The sequence below is a fragment of the Meriones unguiculatus genome, chromosome 6, assembly GCF_030254825.1.
Source record: "Meriones unguiculatus strain TT.TT164.6M chromosome 6, Bangor_MerUng_6.1, whole genome shotgun sequence".
NCBI lineage: Eukaryota > Metazoa > Chordata > Mammalia > Rodentia > Muridae > Meriones > Meriones unguiculatus.
In genome coordinates this window covers 5,059,903-5,075,870 of record NC_083354.1, presented here as the reverse complement: position 1 = coordinate 5,075,870, position 15,968 = coordinate 5,059,903, and positions in this window count along the sequence as shown.

Below are 15,968 nucleotides of genomic sequence, written 5' to 3'. Positions count from 1 at the left end.
TACTCAACAAAATACTTGCAAACCAAGTACAAGAACACATCAAAGATTTCATCCACTATGACCAAGTAGGCTTCATCCCAGGTATGCAGGGGTGGTTCAATATACCGAAATCCATCAATGTGATCCACCATATTAACAAACTGAAAGAAAAAAAACCATATGATAATCTCTCTAGATGCTGAAAAAGCATTTGACAAAATCCAACATCCATTCATGTTTAAAGTCTTGGAGAGATCAGGGATACAAGACACATATCTAAACATAGTAAAGGCGATATACTGCAAGCCTATAGCCAACATCAAACTAAATGGAGAGAAACTTAAAGCAATCCCACTGAAATCAGGGACAAGGCAAGGCTGCCCACTCTCTCCATATCTCTTCAACACAGTTCTGGAAGTCCTTGCTAGAGCAATAAGACAGTTGAAGGAGATCAAGGGGATACAAATTGGAAAGGAAGAAGTCAAATTATCACTATTTGCAGATGATATGGTAATATACGTGAGTGACCCCAAAAACTCTACCAGGGAACTCCTACAGCTGATAAACCCCTTCATCAAAGTGGCCAGATACAAAATTAACTCAAAAAAATCAGTAGCCCTTTTGTATACAAAAGATAAATTTCTTTCTCAATGAGAAAGAAATTAGGGAAACAACACCCTTCACAATAGCCACAAATGACATAAAGTACCTTGGTGTGACCCTAACCAAGCAAGTCAAAGACTTGTATGAAAAAAATTTCAAGTCTCTGAAGAAAGAAATAGAAGAAGATATCAGAAGATAGAAAGATCTCCCATGCTCATGGCTTGGCAGGATTAATATAGTAAAAATGGCCATCTTACCAAAAGCAATCTACAGATTTAATGCAATTCTCATCAAATTGCCAACACAATTCTTTACAGACCTGGAAAGAAAAATTCTTAACTTCATATGGAATAACAAGAAACTCAGAATTGCTAAAACCATCCTCTACAATAAAAGATCTTCTGGAGGTATCTCCATCCCTGATCTTAAGCTGTACTATAGAGCAACAGTTATAAAAACTGCATGGTACTGGCATAGAAACAGAATGGTAATGGAAACGAACGGAAGACCCAGAAATAAACCCACACACTTATGGACACCTGATCTTTGACAAAGATGCCAAAACCACACAATGGAAAAAAGATAGCATCTTCAACAAATGGTGCTGGTCTAACTGGATGTCTACATGTAGAAAAATGCAAATATATCCATACTTATCACCCTGCACAAAACTAAAGTCCAAGTGGATCAAAGACCTCAACATAAAACCAGACGCATTAAATCGGTTAGGAGAAAAAGTGGGGAAAACCGTAGAACTCATTGGTACAGGAGACAACTTCCTGAACAGAACACCAACAGCACAAGCTCTAAGATCAACAATCAATAAATGGGACTTCATGAAACTGAAAAGTTTCTGAAAAACTGAAAAGCAAAGGAAAACGACAGCCTATAGATTGGGAAAGAATCTTCACTAACCCTTTATCTGACAGACGGCTAATATCCAGAATATATAAAGAACTAAAGAAGCTGAAAAACAGCAAACCAAGTAATCCAATTAAAAAAAGGAAAACAGAGCTAAACAGAGGATTCTCTGTAGAGGAATATCGAATGGCAGAGAAACACATAAAGAAATGCTCAGCCTTGTTAGCCATTAGGGAAATGCAAATCAAAACGACCCTGAGATTTCACCTTACACCCATTAGAATGGCCAAGATGAAAAACTCAAGTAACAACACATGCTGGAGAGGTTGTGGAGAAAGGGGAACCCTCCTCCACTGCTGGTGGGAATGTAAACTTGTACAACCACTCTGGAAATCAATCTGGTGCTTTCTCAGACAACTAGGAATTGTGTTTCCTCAAGATCCAGCTATACCACTTCTAGGCATATATCCAAAAGAGGCTCAAGTACACAATAATGACATTTGCTCAACCATGTTTGTAGCAGCTTTATTTGTAACAGTCAGAAGCTGGAAATAGCCCAGATGCCCCTCAACTGAAGAGTGGATGCAGAAATTGTGCTACATCTACACAATGGAATAATACTCAGCAATGAAAAATAAGGAAATCATGCAATTTGTAGGTAAATGGTGGGACCTGGAAAGGATCATCCTGAGTGAGCTGTCCCAGAAGCAGAAAGACACACATGGTATATACTCACTCATATAGACATATAACATAGGCTAAACCTACTAAAATCTGTACATCTAAAGAAACTAATCAAGAGAGAGGACCCTGACTAAAATGATCAATCCACATCCTGAAAGGCAAAGAGGATGAACATCAGAAGAAGAAGAAGAAGACAGGAAACAACCTAGAAACCTGCCACAGTAGGCCTCTGAAAAGCTCTGCCCTGCAGACTATCAAAGCAGACGCTGAGACTTATGGCCAACTGTTGGGCAGAGTGCATGGACTCTTATGTAAAAAGTGGGAAATAGTAAGATCTGGAGAGGACAGGAACCCCACAAGGAGAGCAACAGACCAGAAAATTTTGAACACAGGGGTCTTCCCAGAGACTCATACTCCAACCAAGTACCAGGCATGGAAATAATGTAGAACCCCTGAACAGATGTCGCCCATGGCAGTTTAGTGTCCAAGTGGGTTACATAGTAATGGGAAGAGGGACTGCCTCTGACATAATCTGATTGGCCTGCTCTTTGATCACCTCCCCCTGAGGGGGGAAGCAGCCTTACCAGGCCACAGAAGATGACAATACAGCCACTCCTGATGTGATCTGATAGACTAAGATCAGAAGGAAGGAGAGAAGGACCTCCCTTATCAGTGGACTTGGGGAGGGGCATGTGTGAAGAAGAGGGAGGGGAGGATGGGACTGGGAAGGGAGGAGGGAGGGGCTTATGGGGGGATACAAAGTGAATAAAGTGTAATTAATAAAATAAAATTTAATTTAAAAAAGTGCTAGCAATTGAAACCAAAAGTATATGACTTTTGGCTCCTACCTCTTGAAATTAGTCATATATATATATGAATGTGTGTGTGTAAATATATATATATATTTTTATCCACAAATATGCAAAATACATGAATTGTAAATACTTTCATTGTTTAACATACCGAAGGCTTCATAAATTATAGAAACAGCCATGCTATGACACCCTCACTGAGTATAAGGTGATGGAATGTTCAGACTTAGGACAAATAATTAGGATGTAAAAGGCAAAAATGAGTTACAGAACAATGTGAAATTGTCAAGCATTACGGCCCATTGAGGTGATCAATGCATATGCATTCCCCTGTGAGACTCTAAGTGTGTGATCAGAGGCAGAGAGCATGGCTGAGATAAGAGCGCAGTTTTTATCTTGGAATGCGGCTCTTTGCTGTAGCATCCAACATATAATGGAAGCCAGATGTTGACCCAGATATAATTAGTTTCACCCGTCTATCATCTGTAGTGCAATAAGCAGTAAGTGCATCCACATGAGTATCTGTATATATATTTGTGAGCTATACAGGGCAACCAGAGAAGGCCGTGCTCCAAGCCTGCTTCTGGAAAGCAGAGAGCCATTTGCGGCAGAGTGGTGTATCTATCTATCATTTTTCAATTCTGTGAAATCCCCCCCTTTCTAAAATTCTTTAATATGTCCCATGACTCTTTGACTCAAACAGAACATTACATTAAGAATCACAAAGTCATTAGAATATTTGATATAAATCTATCTGCCACAGGAGTTTTCCAAGAGGCAAGAGAGGCTGTGGGATTTACTACTTGAAAGCCATCACAGACTTCAAAAAATCAGCGGATGTAGAAGGAACGCACGGGGTCAGCGAGAACTCCAGCTCCAAATGTGACATATGACTCATCACGGAACTCTTCAAGAGCATGTGGGGCTTTTGTGTGTGGACACTGTAGCCTTTTTACTAGTAAACTTGGGAATTATGAAGAACCCCAAGGGCTTCAACTTTTGGGATGAAAGCAGTGTCTATGGCTGGGATTGTTCCAGAACTGGAGGCACCACCAGGTTCCCAAGCGGAGCCTGAGAATGTCACTCATGAAAAACAAGGCTGGGTCTTAGTTACTTTACTGTTACTATGCTAAGACACTATTATCATGGCAACTTATAAAAGTATAGTATGAAAACACTATATACAGCGTTATCAGAACACTTTGGAATTACAAAGAAAACTTCCCAGCACAATCACAGCTCCCTCAATCCTCACCATTATCTTCCCTTCAGACGGAGGTAGCTATTTGGTGAACACTGGGATTTTCTAGGGGAACATTAGTCTTACATTTGTACAAGGCAAGGAATATAGCACTCTTAACCCCCCTCTTCTGTCTAACACCCATCCTTAGTCCCTTGAATTTAAATATGAACATGGAAAGACACTACGTTAGGCTGTATGAGATGGCTCAGCCTGTAGGTGCTTGCCATGCAGGAATCCAAGCCAAAGCTTGGTGGGTGTGTGATCAGAGCACACATGAGCTGGAGACTGGGAGTCCCCCTACCTACTTGCCCTAGCACACTCGCCAAATCGTTGAATCAGTTTAGGGAGAGAGCCTGCCTCAATGTGTAAGATGGAGAGGAATGAAGGGAGATGCTCAGAGTCAATTTAAGGTCTTCACAAATGTATATATTCCCAAAACATATGCACAACTACACACACACACACACACACACACACACACACACACACACAATGGGTCAGAGAAAGGCTTTGCCATCCCTCTGAGTCTCACCCCAACAGGGAAGGCTTTGCTATTTTCCTGTGTCTGAGGCTAGAATTCTTGACATGGAGGGCTTCTGTCAACAACACACATTCACTCACAATGTCACATGCTCAAGGTTTCCTCTGCTCCCCACACCGTGCATTTGCTCCATAATCGTGGACTCTAACCCTCTGAAACTGTAAGCGCGCTCAGATACTTTCTGTTATTAGTTTGCTTGTTCATAGTGTTTCAGCAAAACTATAGAAAAGAAACTAAGATACTTATCGAGCAGGTAGATGCCATGCTCATGAAGGTGGTTTTCTCATGTAAGCCTTATCTCTTGTACTCCAGATGTGTTGAGCATTGTGATTTCCTCAAATTCAGGAAACTTGCCTGAGTAATTTGTGATAGTTGGGGGGGGGGTCAGTGTTATAAGAAACATCTGGAGCCATTTAGAAAGACCAGCAAATGCTGCAGGATCAAAACCCCTTGAAATCTCAATGGCATAGGTGTATTTCCTTTCCTGGTGTGTTTCTGGTATGGTTAAGCCAAGGAGGAGGGTGCTCTGCTTCTCATCTCTGTCCTGAAGCACAAGATTTGCTGTAATGGGAAAACATGTGTCTACTTTGAAAGTCCCTACCTGGACTGTGAATGATATCTCTTATATTTTATGGACAAAGGTAATCACAAGAGCAACTCAAGGGGTAAGATAAATCAAATAAGAGACAGGGGAATGAAATCTTACTGCATTGCATGTCTTGGAAAAATCAGAGATATTTGGCGGACAGTGTTAATGACCAACACACTGTGGCTCCATGGTGGGAACTTTTCCTGAAAACAGAAAACAACTTAGTTGGACAGTCTGCTTGGCTCTGAGCAAGAAGCAAGGCTCCGAGGTAACGGGACACCAGTATGATCAGCTCTACACTGCTTAACTTGCTTCCCACACACAGAACCTCAAGCAAGGCTCTGCTTGGAATGTCTCCTTTTCTTTACCAGGTACCCTGTGATGAAGTGACAATCTCAGCTTCTCCTAGAGCAATTTGAGGTCAGATGGCATGCCTTCCTAAAATGGTTTGCTTCTCATGGGCTATGGTAATCACCTTTTCTTCCACTGTTTGGAGGGCTGCTTGGGGATCAGAAATTAGTGCACAGGATGCTGTAGAGGTGGCTCTGTGAGCATAGGGAAGGAAAGAGTAGCTCTGCAAACATAGAAGAGAATTCAAGAAGCAGGGGCCTGGGAAGTCAGAAGCATGGAAATAGCGAAGAGACTGGATACATATTCTCTTGAGAGCAAACTCTCAGCATCAGCTTTCTCCCTCCTACAAAGGGTGTTCCTGGGTCATTGTTCTGTCTAATTGCAATTAGTCACACTTTTTTTTCCTCTCCCCTTGGTGGCCTGACAGAAGTGTTGGCCACACACCATTGGGGCTTGGTAATTCCTTGATCCGGAAGGCATTGTTACTCATATGTGTGATCCAATTTACTCTTGAAGACTGCGCTTTGTGTGTGGAGAAGCTGTGGGAATCTTAGGCTTGAAGCATTTTTTGGTAAATGGGCTGAAGCTTGGTGTTCCTGGTAAATAACAGAAGTCAGAACTACAGGCCTCATGACCTCTAATCTTCCACAGAGATCTGGATGGAGCTGAGTATTGTTTGTAAGTCTGGATGCCATAATGACCTTTCCAGATGGGCTCTCAGGAGATGAAGGCCTGGAGACCCTTCAAATATGTGTATAGATTTGTCTGTAAGACCACACAGAATCTGTAGCCCCACCCTGCAGTGGGTCCTTTAGTGTTGACTCAGACCATCCCATGCTTTTCAGTGTTATTTGCTCTCCATCTACAGTCTACCCCTGAAGTGCCCCACGTGTCTTTATTTATTTATTTATTTATTTATTTATTTATTTATTTATTTATTAACTTTCCTTTGTGATTTGAGCTTCCCTGGCTTTTAGTTTCAACAAATCATTCTAATTCTAGTTGTCCTGTAAGGTTGAGCTGGGGCTTCACTTTGTCGATCTTTTCTGATCACTCCTATTGGGAAGGACATTGATATCTATCTATCTATCTATCTATCTATCTATCTATCTATCTATCTCTATCCTCTAATTTTTCATCCTTCTATCCCTTTGTGCATTTATTTCATGCACATACAGTCATGTTGCTTTTACCTTTGTGAGTAGGCCTCATGTTTCCATCCTCTCTTGGGTAATGACATTCAAGACCAGAGTTGTGTATGTGGGAGGTGGAAGGGGAATTATAAAGATACAAAAATGCTTTTATGGAGTTCAGTTGTGAGCTGAGGTTATCCCATCTGCTGAAACAGATACAATCGTCTCATGTACTTTGGGGATTTTATGGTCACCCCCCAAGAGTTCTACAAATTCTGGGGGCCTTGCAACATCATTATCACGAGTATTTACTTTCATTGTCGTTTTTTTCTTTATTTGATTCTCACATGACTTATCTCCTAAAGACTGCCTCACTTTCAACCGACTTGATTTAGAAAGTGTTTGTTTCCTTTGATTTCTCTATAATATTATTTGTTTTTCAAGATACTTGTAATAGCAGATGAGAGTTAGGCCTTAGCAGTGTTCAGACTCATTTTTTTTTGAACACTGCTTATTCATTTTATGACAATAATACAAAATATAATGGATTTGTTCTTATGTTTTCATATAAATATTTTTATCGTATTTATGTTGTATTACCCTGCCTTATACACTTATCTGTTTTCTCTAAGAGTCATGTTCCTACTTTTATATTTTCTTACAAAAAGAATCTAGATTCTGTTTCTGAGAGAAACAAGCAGTGTTTATTTTTCTGAGTCCAGCTTTTTTTTTTAAATTTACACGATGACTTCTCGTTCCATCTGTTTTCTTGCAAAAACAAAACAAAACAAAACAAATACTTTCAATCTTTTTGAGAGCTCCTGACATTTTATTTATTCATCCACCTGTTGATGGGCAGTTGGGCTAATCTCATAGTTTAGCTATTATGAATACTGCCGAGATAACAGGGGAATGCAGGAAGCGCTTTGATACTATTAGGTGTGCCCCCGGGAGTAGCAGAGCTGGATTGCATGGTGTTTTTATTTCTTTTTTAAGATCCCCTGTACTGATTTACAGAATGGCTGCAGTAGCCTGCACTGTCACCAACCATGCACAAGTATCCTTCATTCTCACTAGTATTTATTATTTTCTTGAGTACTGCTCTTCTGATGGGGATGAGGTGGAGCAGAGATGTTTCTTATTTGTATTTGTCTGATGTCTAAAGGTGCTGGACATCGTTGTAAGCAGTATTGGCCCTTTGTTCTTGTAAAAAGTATCTCAGGTTTTTTTTTTTTTTGTACTATATGTTATAATGAGGAGATTTGATCTTGCTTTTTTTTTAATTTTAGTTTCAGTTCCTTTAAACCAGAGACTTTCACTAGCTCACTTTTCTCCATGAGGCTTACACTGATGCCAATTCCACGAGTGGATCCTTTCCTTTTCTGCATGTCTCTGAGAGCATGCACATTTTCTCCCTCTGATTTCCCCCAATTTTTTTAAAAAAGCACTTCGCTACTTCTTTTCTTGACTTTGTATTTCAACCATATGCTAAGTGTATTGTCTTTCTTTTATTTTGTCATAGAAATGTTTTTAATTTTTTATAATAATTAGTTTATTCACTTTGTATCCCAGCTGTAGCCCCCCTTCCTCATTCCCTCCTAATTCCACCCTCCCTCTCTCATCTTATCCAAAACAAGTCAACAAGGTGACAAAGAAAAGACCATCTATACCAGTGGTTCTCAACCTGTGGATTGTGACTCCAAGGCTCACATATCAGATATTCTGCACATCAGATAGTTATATTAAAATTTATAAAAGTATCAAAATTACAGCTATGAAGTAGCAACAAAATAATTTTATGGTTGGGGTCACCACAACATGAGGAACTGTATTAAAGGGTCACAGCATTAGGAAGGTTGAGAACCTCTTATTTATACAGCTATCTAGACCATGCAGCAAAGATGCTCTGTTCTTTTCTTAATTAATTAATTTTTTATTAATTACAGTTTATTCACTTTGTATCCCAACTGTATCCCAATTGTATCCCTCATCCCTTCTCAATTCCAGCCTCTCTCCCTCTTCTCTACCCATGCCCTTCCCTCAGTCTACTGATAGGGGAGGTCCTCCTTCCCCTCCATCTGATCCTAGTCTATCAGTTCTCATCAGCACTGGCTCTGTTGTCTTCCTCTGTGGCCTGGTAAGGCTGCACCCCCCTCGGGGGGAGGTGATCGAAGAGAAGACCACTGAGTTCATGTCAGAGACAGTCCTTGTTCCCATTAGTAGGGAACGTACCTGGACACTGAGCTTCCATAGGCTACATCTGTTCAGGGGTTCTAGGTTTTCTCTGTGACTAGTCATTGGTTGGAGTATCAGTCTCAGAAAAGATCCCTGTGCCCAGATTTCTTTTTTCTCTCCTTGTGGATAGACCTGTCCCCTCCAGGTCTATCTCCCCCTTCTTTCATAAGATTCCTTACACTCTGCCCAAAGTTTGGCTAAGAGACTCAGCCTCTGCTTTGATACCCTGTAGGGTAGAGTCTTTCAGAGGCCCTCTGTGGTAGGCTCCTGTACTGTTCTTTGTTTTCTCCCTCTTCTGATGTCCATCCCCTTTGCCTTTCTGAATGAGGATTTATCATCTTACCCAGGATTGATCATCTTCTCCTTCTTGATTAGCTTCTTTAGTTGTATAGCTTTTAGTATGTTTATCCTATATTATATGTCTAATATTCACTAATAAGTGAGTATATATCATGTGTGTCTTTCTGCTTCTGGGATACCTCACTCAAGATGATCTTTTCTAGTTCCCACCATTTGCCTGCAAATTTCATGATTACCTTGTTTTTAATTGCTGAGTCATATTTCATTGTGTAAATGTACCACAATTTCTGTATCCATTCCTCCATTGAGGCACATCTGGGTTGTTTTCAGCTTCTGGCTACTACAAATAAAGCAGCTACAAACATGGTTGAGCAAATGTCCTTGTTGTGTACTTGAGCCTCTTTTGGATATATGCCTAGGAGTGGTATAGCTGGATCTTGAGAAAGCGCTATTCCTAATTGTCTGAGAAAGCGCCAGATTGATTTCCAAAGTGGTTGTACAAGTTTACACTCCCACTAGCAGTGGAATAGGGTTCCTCTTTCTCCACATCCTCTCCAGCATGTGCTGTCACTTGAGTTTTTGATGTTAGCCCTTCTGATGTGTGTAAGGTGAAATCTCAGGGTCCTTTTAATTCGGATGCTATGTTTTTCTTCACTGGAAAAAGTGCCTGGCAGTTGTTTTCCTAAATAGCAAAACTTCTGTCTATTATCATGTACATGTACGCACAGGGCAGATATTTGTCATTTGTATATTGAAAGTGTGACAGCAACAGAAACAAAATTCAGATTTCTCTGCTTTGATGAGAGGCTGTGGCCTCTGGAAAGCCTTTTATTTTTAATTTTCTAGGTAATAGGTTGTGTATCACCTCTACCTTCTTTCCTGACCTCCAGTTTCATGTCTGTAGTAGGCTACTGTTAGGTGGTCGTCATCCACTTATTACTCAACGTTTCTAATACAATGGCCTAAAGCACATCTAAAACTTTATTCATTATCACCCACCAGGAAAGAGAGAACCACAAACAGACAACACCTACATGGTGATGTTTGAAGGTATTTTGGCAGTTCTTTTGTCCCATAAATGCTACATCTTGCAGTGCCTGTAAGCAGCAGGACAATGGCACTTTGAACGCTTGTTTAAAATATATACTCTTGAAACTGGGGTGCTGACTCAGTCAGTAAAGTGCTTGTTATGAATGTGTAAGAACCTGAGTTCAACCTATAGCACCCATGTAAAAAGTCAGGTGTGATAGCATGTGTTTGTGATCTCATTGTTGGGGAGGCAGAGACAGGTGGATTGCTTTATTTATTTTATTTTTTTCTGACAGCCAAACTAGCCTACTGTATGAATCCCAGGCTCCAGCAAAGGACTCATCTCAAGAGAAAAGCTAGACAATTCCCAATGTCCTGATGGCCAACACTGGAGGCTGACCTATGGACCTGCACACATAAATAAAAACATATAAGATACCGATCCTTACTGAATTACTATGCATGAAGATTCTTTTTAAAGACTTATCTTTATTTATGTGTTTGTGTCTGTATGAGTATGTGCCGTGTGTGTAGATATCCGTGGAGAGTAGAAGATGGTACTGAAGTCCCTGGAGCTGGTGTTACAGGTGGCTGTGATCTACTTGATGTGGGTTTTGGGACCCAGACTTGGGTCCTCTGGAAGAGCAGGAAGCACTCTTTCCTGTTGGACCATCTCTATAATATTCTTATTTCATTCTTGATAAATTCTTAGATTTTTATGCTTGAAAGTGTAAAAGCTGAAGTGTCAGTGCATTCGTTTCCTATCTGCATTTAGAAAGAAAGGATCCTTTCTTATTATCTGCTTTTTCCTGGGGAAAGGATGCATTTGTTATGCTATCGTAACGTCCATACACTTTCCCATTTTGTTTGTGTTTGCCATAATGAGCTACTTTGTTGTTTCTGGGGAATAACTCAGTTAGACTGATTTATCACATGTTGATTTATGGACCCAACCATCCATACCATGAACCTATTTCCCACACTCCATCTTGAATTCAATAGTGGGTAAACAAGAAGTATGTAGATGAATCTTGCAGCACATTAAGCCACATTAGAAAATGGGCCAATACACAATCCCAGCTGAAATGTGACTTGAATGAGAGTATGGAATAACACAGTCCTGGCATGAGTTTGGAACAGCTGAGTGGGACCTTCAACGGTCAGCCACATGGGACTATGGATTTGTATATTTTGGAAGCCAGACCTAGAACTTCAGAACCATGAGCATTTAGTCCTTGGTTACCAGTAGGAGGAATCCTAACCATTCATCTGACACAGCTGGGAAGAGATTTTACCTTCAGTGCAAACCCGAGCCTGCTCTGAGCTGGGGCTTTGGCACACTGTTCCGGCAGAACTGGCACCCTCTGGCTTCTGTCTGTGTGGTGACTCACTGAGTATTCAGAGCACATTTCCCCTTTCTCTGTCTGCCAGCTATAGCTACTGGCTCACTCATTCTTTCTTTGGAATGACTTGGGTAATGCAGTCACTTAAAACGAAGTTTAATTGTGTAGAGTTCTGCAGAAGACTGTAAAATGTTAGTTACCATTGGCTGAAGGCTGAGACCTGTCACAGTCACCAGGACAACTAAACATTGCTTCCTACTCTGCCTCTTTCTCCTATTTGTGGCCCGTTTCTGACTCTAAAAACTGCAGAGACATGGAAGTACTAGTGGTCAGGAAATCAAAAGCCAAAGCCTTTCCTTTCATCTTTGTCTTGAGACGAAAGACAAAAGTCTCCTACATCTTGAAATATGGCCATTTACTTCCTTATTCTGTATTTTTCTTGTACACAGGCATTGATTTTTTTTTTTAATTTTTTTTTTTAGGTAAGTTGATTCCCTCTCCTGATGAGAAACTATCTTTTAAAAGAGCGAAGATACAGTTTTCATCCTTTTTTGTTTTCCCCAGAGCCAGTGTAGGTTCAGTTATTGGCACCTGGCAAGGCTTGCTGAAAGAATGAATGGGGCATGCTCCCATGGAAAATGCAACTGTGTTGAAGGAAACACTGATTTGCCAGTCATGTTAATTTGTTCCACACACTTTCACAACATCAAAGGAAGCGCCTCTTATTCTTGGATGGGAAGGATGCATAATAAGTCTGTCTGCAGTAACCTAATTTCACATCATGGGCTGAGCAAATAGCCAGAATGAAGCTCGGAAGAAAAAAACCACTTGTGGGCACCTGGCATTTAACAGAAGCTGGGTATCTTATGTGGATTTGAGCATGCCCGTCTTAACTTGACAGCTGCTATTTATTAGACAGAAGAGAAGCAATATTTCCGTGCAGACTGCAGTATAATGTTGTCAAGAGCCTAGTAGTGTGGGCTGTGGGCTGTAGAGTTCAAGGTAGGATGCTTGCTGAGTGAGTTGGAAGTATGTTATTTCATGCTTTTAAGTCTTGGGTGTTTCATACACCAAGCCCTTGTAACAGGAAGCTCCCTTAGGGTTGCAGTTACATATTAATCAGTAAAGGGCATCTGCTGTTATTGATAGCGTTTGACTAAATGTTGACAGTGAAAGTGGGAGAATGGTTTGTGCCCACGTGCTCATTTGTTGTCCATGTCTAGAATTCCTAAGTATTTTACTAGGAGAGAAAAGCAAAAAACCCACCAAACTGTCATGAACAATAAAACTAAGCTAAAAATCAGTGTCTTGGTGTTGTATTGCTGTGAAGAGGTGCTACGACCATAGCAACTCATAAGGAAAAGCTTGTTTACAGGTTCAGAGCTTTAGTCCATTGTCCTCATGGTGGGAAGAATTGCCATACCCATGCAGACATAGGGCTGGCGAAGGAACTGAGAGTTTACATCTGGATCTGTAGGCAGCAGAAAGAGATAGAGATACTGAGCTTGTTTTAGGCTTTTGAAACTTCAAAGCCCACTTCTGGTGACACAGTTCCTCCAACAAGGCAACACCTACTCCAGCAAGGCCACGTTTCTTAATCCTATGCCACTAAATAATGACTCAGTATTCAAATATATGATCCTCTGGAGGTCTATTCAAACCAGCACAATTAGTGTCACTAATCCTTGAGGAGAAGCAAATAAAAAATATGATGCTATGTTATTATCATACCTTCTAGCATGAATATTTAAAAAGAGCAAAATGGGTGTTGAGTACACGAATAAAATGAAACTCTGGCATACTATTGCTGAGAATGAAAGATGGTCCAGCTGCTGTGGAAGACAGCATAGTGTTTCCTCAAAAAACCAAGAACAGGATTTCCATGTGATTAAGCAGCCTCAGCTGAAAGGATTTCAAGGAGATATGAGCACTCATGTTCTTTTAAGCACTATTTCACTATAGCCACTGTATGAAAACACTGAGCATGCCTGCTAGTTTTCAATAGGCAGAAGAAAATGTGGAACACAAGAAAAGCGCAGTACTATTCAGATTTAGAAAAAAGAGATTCTTAAATTTGCAGCAGAATGGAAGGACTCTCAAAACACCGTGCCCGTCACCGAGATACTAATACTTCATGGTTTTACCTGGATTAATTTAACAGTCTGATTCATAGACTCAGAGCCTGAAAGTGTGTCTGCAAGGGGCTAGGGAGAACAAAGCTTTCCTATTCAATCTGTAATGCAGCTCCAGTGGAGCAAGGTGAGCCTTGAGATCCAATGTATAGCAATCGCTTGCCATAAAAATGTTGTGAGCTAGAACAATGTAAGAAGGCTAACATCAAAGTAGACACTCTTACTGCAATGATAACTTTAAGTACTGTACACTAAATAAATTCAACTAAGTGTAGATAATTTATGAACTGTTTGGACCATTGATAATGCTTTTGTGGAAAGCCGGCAGCATGAGAGTTTTGTGAAGAGAGAATTATGGCATCACACTTATTTCCAAATGTGTAACTAACATTTTCACTCCTTTTGCAAAGGTCGATTTGCAAGCTTATGTAACTGTGTGGAATTCCTTGATGAGCTGAATGACTCCAATTAGTTGTGACATGTTGGATCCATAAGACATTTCCTGCGCCATCTCAAATAGATAAAGATCATCTACTGTCAGTAGAACTGGAATGTTAGATGAAAAAAATTGGCAGAAGACACATTTTCCTATGTGCTCTCATAATTTTTGAGGGCAGTTTCACACTGAGTTAGGAGGAAATAATGGCTAACATTAATAGCTTCTGTGTGTGAAAAGTTGAGAACTATACTTATCTCTTGCCGGTGCTATATGTTGTACTTACAGAATAAGTGCCAAGATACATAAAGAAAAAGATTTGAACTCTCTGGAAAAAATATGTTCTATTTTACTAATTTAGTTACCACCAATATTGAATATGCCTCACACAGCTCTGTATCAAAGATCACATATTTTTGCTAATCATAAAATTGTACATGCATCTCTCAGAAGCCAACTTGTCAAAGAGCTTTCTTTATTAACATGTTTACATAAATATTAATATAATTATTAATGTAGAAGTTTCCTAAATCACAGTTCCTTGGGAGCTTTACTTGAACTTCACGGCAAGGACGTGTAGCAAGAGAGACTACTGGGATACCCCACCCTAAAGAGTAGATGAATTTATTACATCCCTGATTGAAGAATGCCCAAGCGTTGGCTCACTACTTGACAGAGAAGGAAAGTGAAAATATCTCAAGCTCCTTTTGCTCAAACAAAAAGTTCAGTTTTCAGGTTTATCTTCAAAACATTAATGTCACAGAGACTTGTGGCCGTGCGACTTGACAATTTGCCTCAGTTGTGAATATCAAGTCACCCAGTGTGTTCGTTGCTAACGTGGAAAGTTGAGGAACTATATTCCCAGTGTCTACTGAGATGATACTTTTGGACTGGGACTTGTCATCTTGGCCCGAGACAACCCTGAGTCAAATGGATACTTCTCAGAGCTTATCTCACTTGACCGCCCTGTAGCATTTGGCATCCTGGACTGAACCCTCCTCTATGAAACTCTTGGCTTCTGAGTTTTTCCTCTCTTGGGTAAATTTTCTGCTCTGACTTTGATAGCTCTGATTTCCCGATTGATCACTTAATTGTTGATCTCCCTGTGTTTTGTCATGATCTCGTTACACTGCACACATGGACCTCAGTGATTCCACTCAGTCATGACATTAACTACCGCAAGTAAGGCAAAGAATCAGTGACATCTGTATTTCTCAAGGTTAAAAAAAAAAATCTATATTTACAACTTCTTACTAGATTTTAAAAAAATTTTGATTCCCAAGTTAAATGTTAAATGCAAAACTAACTGACTATCTTCAGCTTTGCCTCTCTTGGTCTTCTAACGAATGGCACCCCTTAGCTTTTTAATTTAAAAGCCTAGGTCTCCTTCTCAATTTCATCTGACTCCATTATTCCTTGCAATTAGTCATTAGGCCTTCACATTCTAGTCATCTATCCCGTTTCTGCATCTCTGTCCATGTTCATTGTCAGTGTCACAGTTCAGGTACCTATTTGTATCAGTGATTTTTGAACCAACGGGGGGAAAAATCTGAGAGCAAACTTAAAGGAGGAAGGATTTATTTGGACTAACAGTTGCAGAGACTTGAGTCCAAGTTCACTTGGCCTCAGGTGCTCAGTCTGGATACTGTTCGCAGGAGCACGTGGTGGGAGAGAGCTGTTCACATCTTAGTTGACCA